We start from the raw sequence: 15,828 nt of genomic DNA on the forward strand, positions 1-15,828 counted from the left end.
ATGCTAACACAGTTCCTCTAGTCCAGACCATGAGGTTTTGAACGTAGAGTTTCGTAATGCGATTCGTCTTTTGGCTTAGAGTATGACTAACCAAAACAATGAGTAGATTCCAGTTCGTACTAATAGAAATGGTGGATCAGTGGCAGTTAGGGTTCGAGATTTTGTTAGGATGAAACTGCCTGAGTTTTTAAGGTCACAAGTTGGTGACGACCCACAGAACTTCATTGATGAGGTTAAGAAAATCATCGGAGTGATGCAAGTGGCTGGTAATGGTAGGATTGAGTTGGCATCCTACCAGTTTAAGGATGTGGCTCACATATGGTACACTCAGTAATAAGACAACATGGCATACTTTGTCTTTCGTAACTCCCTATATAACAGTAATTTTAGGTGTCAATCCAGAAAATCTTTCAGAACCCCCCTTAGTCTCTACTGCAGCCGGTGACCCAGTTATAGCTAGACGGGTATACAAAAATTGCCCTATCACAATCTCCAGAAAGGCACCTCAATAGATCTTGTAGAGTTAGAAGTGGTAGACTTCGATATCATTCTAGTCATGGATTGGCTATATTCCTATTATGCCTCAGTCGATTGTAGAACTAGTTCATTTTTAGTTTTCAGATGAGCCAATCCTAGAATGGAAGGGTAGTAGCTCAGTGCCTATGGGTCGATTTATTTCTTACCTTAAGGCCAGAAAGTTGATCTCTAAGGGGTATATGTATCTTCTAGTTCGGGTTAAGGATTTAAGCTCCGAAACCCCAACTCTTTAGTTAGTTCGAATAGTAAATGAGTTCCCAAAAGTGTTTCCAGAAGATCTTCTCGGAGTTCCTCCGAAAGGTAATTCAACTTTGGAATTGATCTCTTTCCAGATACCCAGCCTATTTCTATTCCTCCTTACATAATGGCCCCAGTTGAGCTTAAGAAATTGAAGGAGCACTTGAAAGATCTTCTAGATAAGGGCTTCATCAAACCTAATATTTCCCTATGTGCATTGATTATAGACAATTGAACAAAGTCACAATCAAGTATAAGTACCCTATCCCCCAGGATTTATGACTTGTTCGACCAACTTCAGGGTGCTAGTCATTTCTCGAAGATAAACCTCAGATCCGGTTACCATCAGCTCATAGTCAAAGATAGTGACATTCCAAAAACAACCTTCAGAACTCGATACGGTCATTATGAATTTGTAGTTATGTCATTTGGACTAACCAATGCTCCTGCAGCTTTCTTGGATTTGAAAAACAAGGTGTTCAAGCAGTATTTGGATTTGTTCGTTATCGTCTTTATTGATGATATCCTCATTTACCCTAGGAATGAGGAAGAACATGTGACTTATTTGGGAGTTGTCTTGCAAACTCTCAAGAATCGCCAATTATTTGCTAAGTTTAGCAAATGTGAATTTTGGTTGTAATCAGTTTCTTTCCTTGGGCATATTATGTCTAGCAAAGGGATGCGAGTGGATTCTCAGAAAATAGAATTAGTGAAACAATGGCCCAAACCTACCTCTCCTACAGATATCAGAAGTTTCTTAGGTTTGGCTTGTTATTACAGAAGGTTCATGGAAGGATTTTCATCCATAGCTTCTCCATTGACTAAGTTGACTCAGAAAAATGTTAAGTTTCAGTGGTCAGATGATTGTGAGAAAAGCATCTCAGAACTGAAAACTAGGTTGACTACAACTCCTGTTTTGACTCTACCAGAGAATTCAGGCGGTTATGTTATCTATTATGATGCATCCAGAGTCGACCTAGGTTGTGTGTTAATGCAACGAGGTAAGGTTATAACTTATGCTTCTTGACATATTAAGGTGCATGAGAAGAACTATCCAACTCGTGACCTCGAACTTGCATAAGTGGATTTTGCACTTGAGATTTGGAGACATTACTTGTATGGTGTTCACAGACCAGAAAGAACTAAATCTTCTCCAGAGGAGATGGCTTGAATTCCTCAAGGATTATGATATGAGTATGCATTAACATCTTGGTAAGGCAAATGTAGTAGCAAATGCTCTTAGTAGACTATCTACAGGTAGTGTAACACATGTTGAGGAAGAAACAAAGGAGCTAGCAAAGGATGTTCATAGGCTTGCTCGCTTAGGAGTTCGTCTTATGAGCATAGCAGATGGTGGTGTAATAGTTTAGAATGGGTCATAATCTTCATTGGTAGTGGAGGTTAAGGAAAAGCAAGACAGTGATCCGATATTGCTTCAACTAAAGGGTGCAGTCCGTCAGCAGAGAGTTGAGGTTTTCTCCCAAGGGGGAGATGGTGTGATTCATTATCAGGGTCAATTATGTGTTGCTAATGTGGGTGAGTTGAGACAACAGATTCTTGTAGAATCCCATAACTCCAGATATTCTATTCATCCAAGCGCCACAAAGATGTACCATGATTTGCGGGAAGTCTTTTGGTGGAATGGTATGAAAAGGAATATAGCAGATTTTGTGGCTAAGTGCCCTATTTGCCAGCAAGTGAAAGTAGAACATCAGAAACCAGAAGGTATGACTCAAGAGATCAACATTCCTACTTGGAAGTGGGAAGTGATCAACATGGACTTCATTACAGGTTTACCTAGTACTCGTAGACAACATGACTCCATTTTGGTGATTGTTGATAGACTTACTAAGTCTTCGCGCTTTTGACGGTTAAGACTACAGATTCGGCAAAGGAGTACGCCAAGCTTTACATTAATAAGATAGTTAGGTTGCATGGGCTTCACCAAAATTTTATTTTGACACTTTCTGGCGTAAACTAGTAACACAACTAACATTAAAATTGAATTAAACAAAATTAATTGTCTTATTTAATACTCAGATATTTTTTAAAAAAATATGGTGATGGTACTAGATTCATTCATTTTTTGGCGTTTGTATGTTAAAAACTTCAACTGCTTTTTTTAACTTAATTTTTAGAATTGATGTTTGCACTTCGAAAACATAGAACGGGATCATCACATTTATATTTTGGTTCCATTTTTTTTTCTCCCTTCGTGAAGTAGAGAAATTCTTCCTAAGTTCGAAGTCTATTGGAAAAAATAAATTTATTTGCTGAATTAGAAATATAATTTTTTGTGTTTATTTATCAATTGCAAGAAATAAATATTCAGATAAGAAATAAAATATAAGGCAATGAAGATGATCGTATATTAATAGGTTAAAAGTGAACCATGACGGTTAATAATATACCAAATTTAATTTAAAAATTGAGATTTACAAATATCCTAAGTTTACTGAAACATGTCAGTGAATGTTTTAAGCTTGTTGAAATATTTTTTTTATGATGTTCATTTGACCAGAATGGGCATATTTATGTTGTGATAATTTTTCAGGTTTAGCAATGTAATGTTAATTTTGAACAATTGTTGGTATGTAAATCTGTTTTTGGTTGTGCATATTCATGTGTTATAATATATCTTTTGGATTTTATTTATACTATAGTTTTTTCCCAATAGTTGTCTTTATTGTTAAACCGGGTGACTTATCCAATTCATAATTTGCTAGTGAAAAAGTTAACGTAAGATACTATGGATAGTTTGGTTGATAATAGGTGTCTGATGTGATCCAAATAAATTAAGTCAATTTTAAAATGATCAATGATATTTAGTTTTAATGTTTTCATTTAGTTGTTGTCATTCCTATAGATTCTAATGCGTCAAGTTGGTATTGATAGTTGTTTTCTGTTTGTTTGACTTTTTCCATGAGTGGTGAGTGTTTGTCTTTACCTTTTCATTTCTTGTACCCTAGAAGTCCTGAGAGTGAGTGTTTGATTCTGAATCATAAATTCTCTTGTTTCATGTAAACTATATGTTTAGGGGATCCTCTTTTCCTATGTTGGCACATATAAATAGAAGAGGTGATTGGCATTCTCAAACAGTTTTCATGAAATGAGACATAGATTGTATGAATGATAACTGAGCTTAAATGTTGTCATTTGATAAACTGTGGCATCTATGATTCATCGTTAGTGTCAAGTCGAATTCTTTCTAGGTAGAAGAGTGAAGTATGAGTCTGTATGATGTTGAGGTTTTGTATTCCTTTAGGATAAGAAGTATTTTATTTTTTTGTGTTTTGATAAATTTGTAGTTTACCTACTTGTCAGTTTCTAAGCTTATACTATTGTGTTTTAGGGGGAAAAAGAAGGCATTTCCGATGTTTAAGCCTTGAAAAATAGTTTTTCATAATTTACAGGAGATCAAGTTGTAAAATTATTATTTTACCCTCCCGATATTGGCCTCGAATCATTTTTGAATGAGTTTTGAAATTCATTTCTAGTTCTGAGTTAGAAGTTGTGAATTTTGGAAATTTTGGAAATTGGAAAGGCTAATGTTGTTAAAAAGTGGTTTTCGATGTCTTTGGGAGCTTCGAGTGTTATAATGGAATTCTATCAATTCCATCCGTTTTAGCATGTGGAAATAGGTCTCTAAGATTTTTCGGTATTTGATTCAGAGTCTTTTTTGAGGGTATGAGGTCCTACGTTGGAAAATTTGGAATTTTAGCCTTTTGCATGACTTTGGTCAACATTCGGGGTTCAGATGCATGGATCAAAATTCTCAGAGTTCTGTTTGATTCAGGCAATGATTTTGGCCTTTGTGAGGTCTTGATTGAATTTTCAGAGGTCCCAAGCTGGATTTAACCTTTTTAGGCGTTATGATTAGTTTCTTGTGACTTACACGAAACTCGGGTCAAGGAGAACTGAAATTCATATTTCGATGATTCAATTTTTTACAGAACGTCAGGTATAATATGTACTAGATTCCAAACAAATCCTGATGGTACTTTTCATGTTTTGCGAATTTTTCTGGTCCATGATTTATACACCCTTCGTGTTTGTGATAGGACTTTTGCTTAATCGACCTTCATTTAAGCCAAGGCATGATTTCTAGAGCGAATGGCAGACTTTATCGGGGATAGATTAAGTTAGTCAAGTCTTGCTTTAGCGATGATTACTTAAGCGGAGCCTGGTTTACAAAAGCGAGACCCCCAATTTAAGTGGGGTTAGCTTAAGCAAAACCTAATTTCGCTTAAGACACCTATGAGGACAAAATCCTTGGTGGCGATTTTGAAAATCTTTGTTGGACAAAATTATTTCGATAAGCCTTTGTGACCTGAAAACTTCAATTTCCTTTAATCATTTATAAATTTAAACATCAAAAGTTGGTCTAACACCCAGAAAATTTTTAAGCTAAAGCCCGAACTGTTCTTAATTAACATGTAAGATTGTATCAGGTTATTTCTGTATTGATAATAGGTGTAAATGTCAATTCCTTAGATTGGGAATGGTTTTGGATATGAATTAAGGTCACAGGAACCCCCCAGCACAGAGTTGATTCGAAAGCTTACTTACCGATTAAGTTTTGACATAAGATTTTACTTAATTAAACTTCAAACAACCATATCTCTTAGAACAAATTGAATTAGGTGACCTATGACCTATTCAATTGATGTTCTATGAGTCCCCTTTCCAACGCCACCAAGTTTGCCTCATTTCGAGTTCAGAGTAAAGAGTTATGGTTATTTTATCAGTGAATGTCACATCACAATTTCTGAGTCAATTCCTACGAATTACTTCGACGGGCCATAGAGATTTCGATGACCTGTACTGTCAATTTGTAGAAAACTTTAGAGAAGTCAAATTTTGGGGTCCAATTCCTACGGAACCATTCTACGGGCCGTAGGAACATCTACCGGTCGTAGTTTGGATCAGTAGAATGAATTCTTGTGCCTAAAATTTTAGTATAAATTCTACAGATTGCCTCTACAGTCTGTAGAAACTTGTATGGGTAATTGATTGGAATTTGATCCTTAAAATTTAGGTGAATTCCAAAAATGGGAACTATGGTTCGTAGAAGATTCCACAAACCGTAGATGGCCCCGTAAATGGTTTTTGTCACCTTTTTAAGTAGGGTATATCAAACTTTTCCCACCCATTCTAAACTTAAAACCTGAATGTTTACTCTAAGTTAAGGTTTATAACAGTGTTAGATGATCTTTTATGTTCATTAAAATTCCTAGTCATTAGAGCAAGATTCCGAGAGGATGAAAGCTACAGATCGAGCATTTTTCAAATTTTTACCGATCTCGCCAAGTAATTTGTTCTTTTAGGTATATAAGGCTATCATAGTGATGGACTGGGTTCATCCTCACGCCCTACATCTACTTTCTATCAGTAAGTATTTATCTAGGTTTACATCCTTAGTTTTAATAATTCTTCAGATAAAATTCGTTATTGAGTTTTGAATTATATTCCTAATTTTTGAGTTGCTATATCTTGCATTGAGATTCTTGAGTTGATTGTTCATTTCTATTTTTTAGCATAAACACTATTATTGATTTATTATTTATTTATTACGGAGTTAGCATTGATAATCTTTTAACACAACTTTTTTTTTGTCTTAGATTGATTTTTAAGAAAGTAAAAACGAGTTTTAAGTAGAGTTTAAAGAGTGATTTGAGTTAGAGTATAAGGGAACTAAGTATTCCTAAATGTATCAATTTTTAAATTGGAAAAGAGAAATGTTAATCTATTAACGAGTTAATGAGTTTAGAGATATTCCATAGCAATACACTCTTTTAAGAGGATATTTTGAGCAATTACCTCAAATTGAGAAAGAGTATATATTATACATTTGAGCATGAATATATATTTGTTGGGAGTACTATTGAACTATGGGGATGATTTTAGATAACTCACATTTCTCATAAATGATGTAGCCGACATGGGTAATGCATCATACTTTTTAGATGACTCCTTAATAATGCTTTCGAGCATAGCTTTAGTGAATCCACTAAGTTGAGATGTTCTATATCCTGACAAGATGCAGGACAATTTTTGTACCTTGAAAAGACGTTGTATCCTCACGTTGCTCATAGTGATGGTTGTTTGTTAGAGAATCTCGAAACTATAGTTAAAAGTGTATTTTATCATATCACTTTATATGTTGAGTTCAATGATTAGTAAGTATTTATCAAGTTCAAATGATTTCACTCATTTATTTCTTTACATTCATATTAGTATATATTTATATCTATTGTGGTCCTTTCATGCAATCATATCTCTTCGGCTATATTACATACTTGTACATTCAAACTGTTTATTTCATTTGATCTGCATCTAATTATGATGCAAATACAGGTGTTCAAATCGTCAACACACACTTTGTTGAGATCAGTTTGCACTCCCAGTTAGCATTTGGTGAGCCTCTTTGCATTCAAGATGACTCAACTTTTATTGTTTAATTAGTTGTTTGACGTGTTGTGGGTCTTTTCTTGACATCCATCTTGAACAATAGAGGCTTTATAGATAGTTAATTTTGAGTATGTTTCAAGTATTCTTTTGTTAAACTATTTTTTTTAGCTATTACTGTTTTCAAAATATTTTGAGACAATTAAGTACATTGAGATTAAATAGTTTAATAGTGTTTAAAAGCTTAATTCTGCTTGGATTAGTCTTTAGCTAAATAGCCAGCTAGGACAATGGTGGGTTCTCTTGTGGATCATCAATGGTTCTCTAGTGCCATCCACATTCAATGTGTAGGCTTGGGTGATAGTTGGGTTTTTGATTGACAAATGACAAGGTTTTTCAAGAACTTGTGTTCTAAGCTAAAATGGTGATTGTGCACTGATTTGCACTCCTTTTTCGAAATGGTTTTCACAAATTAGCTCCAAATTTCTTGGGATATATATTCAAGTAAATATTTTTGGATTCATACCTCATTTTTGGAATTGGGTTCTTCAATTGATATGGCCTATATCTCAAAGTGAATGATTTGGGTGTTATTATTAGTTTTGGATTCTTATTTTGATTACTTGATTCAATAAGATTGTGTGTCTTAGCACATTATTCTGAAAGGGAAAGAACAAGTCTTGGATTAACTTTTGGTTGAATTGACGCAAGTGATTCTAAACCTTGTAAAACTAGTAGAATCGTTTATTTCCCTTCACTGTGTGTTGGGGAGTAATGGGAATCACGTGATGTGTTAAATTATTTCACTTGATTTATCTTAATGAATAAAAATGGGATTAAAGAAAGAGGCAATGTGTTGATCATAATTATTTGTGAATTGCCTTGTTGTTGACCCTAAATTTGTTGATTAATGAAGTACTTTGATAGCATTGTTGTGGACTTCGATTGTTTGAGTTGTTGTCTCTTCCTTATGGTGTGAAATTTCTAATTTTCATTGATTTCTTTATACCATGAAGAGACATGTTATGATCATGCCGACGTAAATGGTTCCGACAAAATATATGATATATAGCTGAGGGAAAATGGTTCCGGCTAGTGATATGATATAAATCCCTAGGGAACTTTTTCTTGCTACTGATATTATATCGAAGGGAGATGGTTCCGGAAAGTGAAATAATAAAAATGACGTGAAATGGTTCAGCTAGTTATATAATATAAAGGCGAAGGAAAAATGGTTCTAGCTAGTGATGTTGTGCCTAAGAGAAATTGTTTCGGCAAAAGTTTAATTTACCGGACACTTCTCATAGATCTACTTGAAACTTTAGAATGACCTACTTGGTACTTGTGATTGTCATACTTGAAACCTATTGGTTGTTGAACTACGATTGTTGGACTGTGATTGTTAAGCCTTTGGAATTGTGTATTGTAAAATTGTTAGGTTGGACTGATTTATGCTAGTTGTAGTTGTAGGAGATTCGGTTTGGATAAGAGGAGTACTTGTATTCAAGTATAATTTTGATTTATTTAGTAGGTTGTTTGCTGAGCACCGTGTTGTTCGATACTTACCCCTTGCTTCTACACTTATGTGGATTCCAAGCCTAGTTCTGTGTGATTATTTTTTCTTCATCACCATTCTCTTTGGCTCAACAAGGATTTTGAGAGATAGCTGCTTGTCATCCTGGCGGGCCCTCTTCTTCCTTTATGTTTATGCTTTGTTCTATTTGAGAAATAAAGACTTTTATAACTTGTAATTATCTTTCAATTTTGTCTCAATACATTAGTGGATTGAACACCTGACAACAAGGTTTCGGGTTATATTAGAATGACTAAATTTTTTGCTCCTTTATTTATATTGTCTTCCTTTCAGTCTTTCTTAGAAGTTTTTGGTTTTGAAGCAGACTTGTTGTACTGGGATAGACGAGTGCAATGTCTTCCATTTTTGGTTCGCGCGACTAATTTATTCCTAACTTTGTTAAGTAATTCTAGAAACTATCAATACCTATTTTTAGGATCTTATTAAGGTGGTTGTTAATTCAGTTTTATCTAGTTTGTGAGTTCTTAAGATGCAATAGTTAAGAGAGGAATATGTTGCTACCTTGTGATTGAATCTTTGGTTATTGAATATAATCTTATCTTTTAACCCTTCTTGGAGATATAAGGTTTGGAAATGCGCTTATTAAGAGCCTTGTGTCTCTGTTATCAAGGATTTTCACTTAAAAATAACCATAGGACATTTTTAGGAAGAGGCAACTCTTTCCAAACATGGACTAAAAAGAGCAGTAAATATTATTGGGGCCATTGTGGGGTGTTGCTATGATGGCCAAGGGACCATTAGAGTGACTCGAGCTATAGTATCCAAGGGACTGCTATAGTGGTCCAAGACAGTCCTTTCCTGGATAATCCTATGTAAGAGAAATTTTTTGTCCTCCAAGGCGGGTCGATCCCAGATTTACTCAACTAGATATACACAATTTTGGACTGTGGAATTTTATCGCAGGTTTTAAAAAAAATATGAAATGATGGATCATTACATTTAAAGGAGTTTAACTAAACATGACATAAACTCAATAAAATTGAAGTTTTTTCTTCCGCTCTCTTATAAATAGATAGACATTAGTTAGAAAGAATCAAAGAAATATATATATGGATCCCAATATGATTAATATTTATCTTATTGACCATAAAAGGAGATTATTTCATTAGAGTAATAAATGTACATATTCATTTGATTATAAAATAGTAAGACGCCTTCAAATAATTTCTCTTCATCTTGAGTATTTTTCTTAAAATGAATAAAATATATCTTTTTATTTTAACACTATTGTAAACACATCAGTTTGGTAAGTGTTTTGTGCAATTATTTCATATTAACTTGTCTCAAAGCTAATATAGAAATATATATAATGTGAAACTAGTGACAGGTTGGTGAGTATCAGACATTAACAAAAACATATTTAAGCAAGATTTCGTTTCAAATATATTTGAAAGAAACATAATTTTTTCACTAAATATGGTTTATCCGAAATGAATGAAAATAATAATGTGCTTCGACAAGCGATGTAACTTCTTCAATCATACATACATTACCATTTAAAATTTTAAAAATATTTGTGTTTTTTAAATTAACCATCAACTCGAATATTTTAAAGAATATTCAAATACTATCAAAATTTATACTTCAATATTCCTAACCAATATTTAAAATGTTCCCTTGTTTTAATATTTAATTAAGAACATCCTTGAATCAAAATACACTATTTATTTTAAGAAAAATCGATGAAGGAAATGAGTAAACAAATACGTTTGCGATAAATTTATGACCATTTTCTATGAACACTACTTAAATTTAAACCACATTAATATTTTTCCTAATAAGTTGGTCAACATAATACCGGAATCATAAGTAAATATATTTCAAGATGATTCTATCTAACTTTTATCTAATATCCACTCATTTAGTGTTTTTCCAAAATAGTTCTTGCTAGCAAGAAAAAGTCTCTAATTCAAACTTTTAAAAATGTATAGAATTAAAATTTTCTCTATAAATAGGAGTCAATCCTAGGCAAGAAAATCACAATAACTACACTACTACAACAAAGAAATTTTATCCCTCATATCCAAACAAACACATTTCTCCTACCCTTTATCCATGGCTAGAAATAAAGTGAACTATGCTTTGATTGAAGCGAGCTAGTAAAAGAAAAGTGTCATATAATAAAAGACTGAAAGGGATCTTGAAAAAATTTGATGAACTGAATACACTTTGTGATGTTGCAGTGGCTACAATCATATACGGCCCTTACAGAAATAAATCATATACATTTCCAAATAATGATGTTGTACGCAACACTTTTATAAAGTTTAAGGAGTTGCTGACATTGGAGAGATCTAAATGCATAGTGACAAGAGAAGAGTTCACCATGCAAAGGATCAAGAAGTTGGCGGAACAACTTCAAAAGGTAAGGAAGGAAAATACGGTCAAGGAAATGAAAAATGAGATGTATGAGGTGTTCAAGAGTAAAAATGTTTCAGCGGACATGAACCCTTCCGATCTCAACGACCTACGTTGTGTAATCAAGAAAAAACTCAAAAAGGTACATGATCTAATGATAAAAGAGGATGATGGAGAGGGTTCTACATCGAATGTCCCTCAACCCATTGTTGTACCAATGGTACCCAGTAGGAACAACTCTGAAGAACCAAGGGATCCTTCTCCTCTATTGTTTTCACAAATATTTCCTCCAATGGTTCCACAATTGTTTTCACCAATGCCTCAACACATGGCTGTTGGAAGATCACTTGGACTGACCCCTCCAAAGCCATTAACAATAGTGGATTCTCTGATTCCTTCACCAATGGTGGATTCTTTGATGCCTGCTCCAATGATTGATTCTCCGATGCCTTCATTAATAATGGCTCCTCCAATGTATTCTCATGTGTCTCCTACAATGACATATCAAATGGAACCTACAATGGATATCCCTTCAATTGGTGTATCGACGTCATTGAATAATAATCAGAATTCCTCTGTTGACTTACCAGATAACCCTACAATTTTTGGGTTTCTCAACTGGAATGATGATGCTGTGATGACTTTATTAGATGATCCATTTTTTAAAAATATTAATGTGCAAGATTCAAACCACACCATAAAATTCTAAGGACCAATATGTGTATTTTTAATTAGTACTATTTTCTATGTACGTATGGTCAAAATGAGTATTTATGTTGTTTACTACTTTTCATAGCTAAATTATGTCATTGGACTCTTCGAATAAGTTTCCCTTTGACCTCCTTTGAAGTATCCTTTTGTCGTATTTCTTAATTTGTTTCAAAGTTTGTAGTTTCATTCCCTTATTAAATTGATGGTCAATTATTTTATTGTTTATTAGATACAAATTTATTTATTTTTTCATTTACTACTATTATTATTGAAATGTTGTTGTTAGTATAATTTTTTAAAATGATCTCTTACACTTAAAAATCTAACAAACCAATTTACATAGAGGGTAAAATTTTATGTTGAAACTTTCTGGTGTAAACTAGTAACACATCTAATATTAAAATCGAATTAAATAATATAATTAATTGTCTTATTTAATATTCATATATATATATATTTAAATATTGTGATAGTACAAGATTCATTAATCTTGTGGCTTTGTAGGTTAAAAACATCAAAGGTTCTATTTTAACTTAATTTTTAGAATTGATGTTTGCACTCCCAAAACATACAATTGGATCATCACATTTATATTTTGGTTCCTTTTTTCTCAGATTTTTCTCCCTTCGTGAATTAGAGAAATTCTTCCTATGTTTGAAGTCTATTGGATAAAATAAATGTATCCCCTGCATTAGAAAAAATAATTTTCTGTTTTTATTTATCAATTGGAAGAAACAAATATTCAGATAAGAAATAAAAAATAAGGCAAGGGAGATGATAATATATTAGTAGGTAAAAGGTGAACCATGACGGTTAATGATACACCAAATTTAATATAAAATTGAGATTTACAAATATCCTAAGGTTACTGAAACATGTCAGTGAATGTTTTAAGATTGTTGAAATATATTTTTTATGATGTTCATTTGACCCAAATGGGCATCTTTATGTTGTGATAATTTTCCCGTTTCGCCATGCACTGTTAATTTTGAACAACTGTTGGTCTGTATATATATTTTTGGTTGTGCATATTCATCTGTTATAGTATATCTTTTGGGTTTTATTTATATTATAGTTCTTTCCCAAAAGTTTTCTTTATTGTCAAACCCTGTGACTTGTCCAATTAATGATTTCCTAGAGACAAATTCAAAGTAAGATACTATGGATAGTTTGGTTGATACCAAGTGACTGATATGATCCAAATAAATTAAGTCAATTTTAAAATGATCCATGATATTTAGTGTTAATGTTTTCATTTAGTTGTTATCATTCCTATAGAGTCTAATGCGTCAAGTTGGTATTGATATAGTTGTTTTCTATTTGGTTGACATTTTCCATGAGTGGTGACTTATTGTCTTCACCTTTTCATATATCGTACCTAGAAGTCCTAATTGACCTTAAAATGAGTATGTATGAATTAGTAGAGCAATACATAATAGGCAAGTTTATGATACTACGTGTGTGCATGTTGACATCTTCATGAGAGTGAGTGTTTGATTATGAATCTTAAATTCTCTACTTTCATTTATACTATATGTTTTGGGGATCTTCTATTCCTGAGTTGGCACATATAAATAGAAGAGGTTATTGCCATTGCCAAATGGTTTTCGTGAAATAAGACATATATTTTATGAATAATAATTGAGATTAAATGTTGTCTTGTGATAAACCGTGGTTTCTATGATTCAGCGTTACTTCAAGTTGAATTCCTGTTAGGTACAAGAGTGAAGTATGTCTAAGAGACTTTTCGGTTTTTTTTCAGAGTTTTTTTTAGGATTTGAGGTCCTAAGTTGGAAAATTGTGGAATTTTAGCCTTTTCGTTGACTTTAGTCAACATTTGGTGTTTGGATGCTTGGATCGGAATTGTCAGAGTTCTGTTGGATTAGGGTAATCATTTTGGCCTTCGTGAGATCTCGATTGAATTTTCAGAGTTCTCGAGTTTGTTTTAGCCTTTTTAGGCGTTATGATTAGTTTCTGTGACTTACACGAAACTCGGGTCAAGGAGAACTCAAATTCTTGTTTCGATGATTCCATTTTGTATAGATCGTCAAGTATAGTCTGTTTTCAAATATGATTTGTATGTATGATATTTCGAAAAAATCCTGATGGTCCTTTTGATGTTTTGAGGGGTAACTTAATTTTCTGGTCCATGAGTTATATACCCTTCGCGTTTGTGATAGGCATTTTGCGTAAGAGACCTTCACTTAATCCAAGGCATGATCTCTAAAGCGAAGGGCAAACTTTAGCGGGTTTAGCTTAAGTAAGCCAAGGTGTGCTTTAGCGATGATTACTTACGTGGAGCCTAGTTTAAAAAAGTGAGACCCCCACTTTAAGTGGGGTTCGCTTAAGCGAAACCTGGTTTTGCCTAAGAGATCTGAGAGGGATTTTGGCCAACCATTTCGAGGATTAATTTCAATTTTCTATTTTTTGAGATTTGTAAAATCCTTGAAGGCGATTTTGAAAATATTTCTTGGGCTAAGCCATTTGGATAACCCTTTCTGACCCTAAAACTTCAATTTCCTTTAATCATTTATGGATTTTCTTTGCATACACACATAGGTGACATCATGTTTTAAAAAGCTTTTCTTTATATTGCACTTGTTTTAAACTATTTTATATTGAAATGAGTTCAGTTATGTTGAGTTGAGTTGAGCCAGGTAAGTTCTTCAGTTCCTTTAAGATTCTTTTCAAGCCTATACTATGTTTAGCATTCCAACTAGCATGCTCGTACATTCAATGTATTGATGCTAGTTGGCCTGTATCGTATTATGATGCAAACGCAGGTAACTAGGATTGACATCCAGCACATCGTTGATCCAGTGAGCAGTTCAGAGTCTGTAGGTGTGCCTCTTTGCATTGCGAAGGATCCCTTTTGTTTAGTTTCAATATTAGATAGTTCATTAGGATGTCGTGGGCCTGTCCCGACATCCATCTCATTTGTTTTTGAGGCTTCATAGATTGTCAGTCAGATGTTAGTTCATTTGTCATCATTTTTTATTGGCTTATGTTCAGATTTGAGTTGTCATTTTGGCTATGTTAAATGTTTTTTTAAAAAACATTATGAGTTCAGTTTGAGACAGTTAAGTTGTTTAGCATTTGAACTCCTTTCTTATTGCATATAGTCTTTTGCTGAGTAAGTAAGCTAGGCCAAGGGTTCGCTTGGGACAACAATGGTTCTCGAGTGCCAGTCTCGCCCAAGGTGTAGGCTCGGGGAGTGACAAACTTGGTATCAGAGCATAGAGTTCAAGAGTCCTAGGGAGTGTATGAAGCCGTGTCTGTAGAGTCCTATTTATCGGTGTGAAGCGCACCACATCTATAATTAGAAGGCTGCAACATTTAGGAAAATTTCTCACTTCTATCACACTCATTTCGTACGTGTCACGACCCGGGATCACCCCCTAGTCGTAACCGGCGTACTCGACCTCGAAGAGGTCTAATACAAGCCTCTTAGCATTCGTTCATCGCATAGACACTAAAACCATAAGGAATTAAAAACTTTCTTTACCAAGAAAACATTTCATTAAAAAAAACAATAGCAAGCGGAAGACTTTCTAGACTTTATACATGATGTCTCAAAACCATCTAATACTTTAGAGTACAAATTTCGGGACTAATCCCGTACACAACTTAAACAATACTAAAAGACATAAAAGAACGTATTGGGTATTGTCCTCGAATCTATGAGGACTCACCAAGTCTTCATCTTCAACACTTAGAAACCTATCAAAGCCATGACATGTCATCTTCTCCAAATCCCTACACTTTAGTTCAAAAAAGGGAAAGAAAGGGGTTAGCACAATTAAGTACTAAGTATGGAGACCATGCAAAAACATGTCAAAAAGGACATTTTCAAAGAATAAATGCTTTCATATCAATTTGATAAAACCTTTCCTTTACAAGTATAAGAGACATAATACAAGTCAACATTAACATATAAGACCATAGCCCACCATACATATAATCAACATATGTCCATATACAAC

The sequence above is a fragment of the Solanum stenotomum genome, chromosome 6, assembly GCF_019186545.1.
Source record: "Solanum stenotomum isolate F172 chromosome 6, ASM1918654v1, whole genome shotgun sequence".
Lineage (NCBI taxonomy): Eukaryota > Viridiplantae > Streptophyta > Magnoliopsida > Solanales > Solanaceae > Solanum > Solanum stenotomum.